Consider the following 4,105-nt stretch of genomic DNA (forward strand, 5'->3'; position numbering starts at 1 on the left):
TTGTTTGTTTTACTTTAGGAATTAAAGAATCAAGAGCAAAGTTATGGAAGTTGTATAAGAGTCAGAAGTAGATATGGAAATAGGGATAGAAAGGGTGACAGAGATAAATATCCCAAAAGTTTTAAGTATTTAGGACTACTTGGAATAAAAAAAAAACCTACTGGAGTAAACTAAAATCCTACTAAACTCATTGCTATCAAGTTGATTCTGACTCCCAGTCAGAATCTACGCTCTAGAATAGAATTGTCCCAGATCTTGACTGGAGCAGAGTGCCACCTTTAACTATGAGGGATTGGTGGGTTTGAACCGCCAGCAGATGAGTATTTTAACCATTGTACCAGCAGAGATCCTAATAAAAGCATTTACATATGTTTGCTTGTTTAGTTCTATGTATTGTGAATTTGTTTTTAAAAAAGAGAATATTTCCGTAAGATTCGTGCTGCTTACATTCTGAAGTACTTTTAAACATGCTCCAAGAGATTGTAACACATAGAAAGGGCTCTGTTTTTGCTTGAAAGAATTATCAGTAGTTTTCTGAAGAACAAGGAATAAAAAAGTAACCTGGGCAGGAGGAAAAAGCAGCAAAATTATTAGTCAGATTTTTTTATATTCTAGAAAATCTAATTAGTACAATTCAAATATTTTTCTAAGACACCTTTAGTGTTTGCATTCTTAGTAAAATACTCCTCCTATCATCATTTGGATATCATGACATTTTCATCCTATCATAATTAATATCCCTAAACTCCATTTGAAATTTAACACAGTCTTTGGAGACTGAGGTAATAAATATTCTGGGCTGCCGTGCAGCAGAATCCCCTAAGGACTGTTGAGAAAGTGCATATATTATGTCTAAAGAAGGTCAAAGCACCAGAGAAAGGAGTTTCATTTCCAGCGATCAACTTGCTAAAACAGGGTAAGGACTTGGGCAGTTTATCAGCTCGGCTCTCTGGGACCTCTGCTGCAGTTGGAGTGGGGCTTCAGAGTCTGGGCTGATCTTCAGAGGAAGCACTGCGTGCCTAACACATGCACACGTACACGCAGACGCATAGACACACAATCTCCCTTCTGCACAAGGCTGCATCCACTGCCAGATCTGGCCTCTTCTAGAAATGGAATCTTAGTTTACTCTTAGGGAGTCCCTGGGTGGTACAAAGTTTAGCCAGTTTGGCTGCTGGAAAGGAAAACCTGGCTGTCTATTTGTTAAAAAAACCAACCATTAATATCTTCTGAGCAAAATTCTATTCTGCATACATGGGTAGCCATGAGTCAAAATCTACCTATGGCGACTTTTCATAAATGACTTGGAGTTCTGGTGACCGTATGGTAAGAAGTTGCACTGCAGTCCCGAAGGCACAAAATTCGAATTCACCAGCTGCTGTGCAGGAGAAGAATTGACAATCTCCTCCTCTGTGACTTACTGTCTCCGAAAGCCTGCTGGAAGGGCAGGGATGGCTTGGTTCTGATGTGATGGCACACAATAACAAAACAAGATCAAAGTGAGTGAGGAATTGTTGCCTTTGAATTGTGGTATCTGCAAAGAGTATTGAATATTCCTCAGATTGCCAACAGAACAAAGAAATCTGTTTACCAGGGTGCTCTTTTGAGACACAGATGTTGGAACTTTCTCTGGTACATTTTAAACATGTCGAGAGGTACCATGCTCGGAAAAAATGCATGATGTTAGGAAAAGCAGAGGGTCAGTCGAGAGGAGGAAGACCGTGCTGAGATGGACAGGTGCAGTGACTGCGGCTATGACCTTGGGTATGTGGAGCTTGTGCGCATGCTTCAAGGGGGCTCAAGGTTTCGATCTGTTTTAATCATAGAATTACTAGGAGTTGTAATGGATTTGACAGTTCCTAACAACAGCAATATCTGATCTTTGTTTTGGAGATACAATAGTAAAAACATACACATCTTTTAGCCTTCATAGATTTTGCATTCTGATGAGGAAAAAACAGTATATTTCCCCCTTTTTAAAATGGATTGTGTTTCTTGCATATACATTGTGTTCCATGTTGTTGTTATGTGCTGCCAAGTTGCCTGCAAGTTATAGTGACAATATAGTACAATAGCTCTGAAACCTACCCTATTCCGAGCCAGTCTCACTGACTTTGACATGCCTACTCTCATCGCACCAGTTACTGTATCAATCCATATCATCTGGGGCTTTTACTCCTGTGCTGTCCCTCTTCCCTTCTAAGCATGATGACCTTCTCCAAGGATCAGTCACTCCTGGCCACATGCCCCAAGAATGTGAGACAGTGCTTCAAAATCCTAACCTCCAAGGAGAAACTTGGTTTCACCCTCTCTAAGACAGACTTACTCTTTTTCTTTCTTTTTTTTTTTTTGGTGGTCCATGGTATGTTCAAGACTCTTCTCCAGCACCACAACTCAAAGGCATCAATTTTTCTGTCATCCTTAGTCATTGTCCAGCTCTCTGATGAATAGCAAGTAACTACAAAGACCATAGTCTGGATCAGGCACACCTTACAATCCCTCATTTATATTCTTTCATTCAATCATCCATATACACTGTCTCATGTCATTGCTTACAATTCATTTAGGCCTATTATTGAACAATATTTTCAAGTATCAATTGGTGTGAGAGGAAGACAGTAAGTATAATGGAGAGTGTAGGTAGGGTATGATGGATGAGGAATAATGGAGTCGATGTGGAAGTGAAATTTTAAATAGATTGATTAGAATGGCTGTGAGCATGTGACACTTGAAAAGAGCTCAAGTGAACTGAGAGAAGAGGCAGAGAATACACGGTAGACAGGACTTCAGACAGAGGGGACAGACGGTTTGAAGTAGCTGTTGCTGTTGTGTGTCTGGCATCCGTATTTGAGAAATTGTGGGAGAGCCAAGGACTCTACAGAGTGAGCCAGTGGGTGTTCAGTTATGAGATGAAGAGAACTTCAGACTGTTGTATAGATTTGAATTTGTTTTAAAGTGAAAACCTTAAAGGGATAGTGAGTCCAGAAGCAACTGACCTAACTTTTTCTTTTCTTAAGCCACACTGGCTGAGTTATTGAGAATAGGTTGTAGGGAACACAAGTGTATGTCACCTTGGTAACAATTGTGATCTTCTTCACAGAAGATGAAGATGGTTTGGATAAAGATGGTAGCACTGGTGGTGGTGAGAAACGATCAGATTCAGAAAATGTTTTAAAAGTAGAAACACCAGAACTTTTTAGAAGATTGAAAATAGATAACAGAGATAAAAGGTTTAGAATAAGACCAAATATTTGGGTTGAGGAACTAGAAAAGTAGAATTTTATTTACTATCACAAAGAATGGGGGGGGGGAACCCAACAACAAACAAACCAACATAACCCTGATAATTTCTGGAGGTATAGCATAGAAATTTTAACTTAAACCTGCAAAGTTTGCTAGACTCATTATTTAAAGATTCTTTTATTATTTTCAAATGATAGCACTAGCCAGAAATGGAGACATCATTTTCCTTTAGAGCAGCTGGTGGATTCAAACATCCTTCCTTGGGGTTGACAGCTCAAATCCTTAACCAGTAGGCCACTAGAGTTCCCTACCAAGCTTCTAGTTGTGAAAATGTTAATTGACATTACAATAAAGTTGCAAATGAATATATTTATGGGGATTTTTGAACTCTCTAAATTTTATGTAATTAGACCTACGCACAATTTTTATTGATGTACAAGTAGAGGAGGGGAAAAACCCCCAAAACCTTAGCCAAGTTCTCATTTTTACTTCTAAAGACTTGTACAGGCTTTGTTCTTTAACTCTCATTTGAGGACTGCCTCAAAACCTTTTCTAACACATTTGTAGATCTTACATGACAAGCCATTTATTCAACTAGTTTTAAAAACAACTCTTTGCAAGACAAAGTTATAGATTAATGAATTATGGATATAGTTACCTTTTCAATTAATATCTTAACTTCTCCTCAGAGAAGTTACCAAATTGTTTGTGACAACTATTTTGGTAAACTTTGAGGATAAAAGACTACAGTTATAACTTCAAGAGTGTTATAGTTTATAGAGTTTGCAAAGATATTATAAAATTCAATTAGAATAATAAGATTAAGGTTCTCTATGGTATTCTTTTTTTAATTTAAATTTAT

Source organism: Elephantulus edwardii, unplaced genomic scaffold (genome assembly GCF_000299155.1).
Source record: "Elephantulus edwardii isolate Elephantulus edwardi_28Jun2011 unplaced genomic scaffold, EleEdw1.0 scaffold00113, whole genome shotgun sequence".
NCBI lineage: Eukaryota > Metazoa > Chordata > Mammalia > Macroscelidea > Macroscelididae > Elephantulus > Elephantulus edwardii.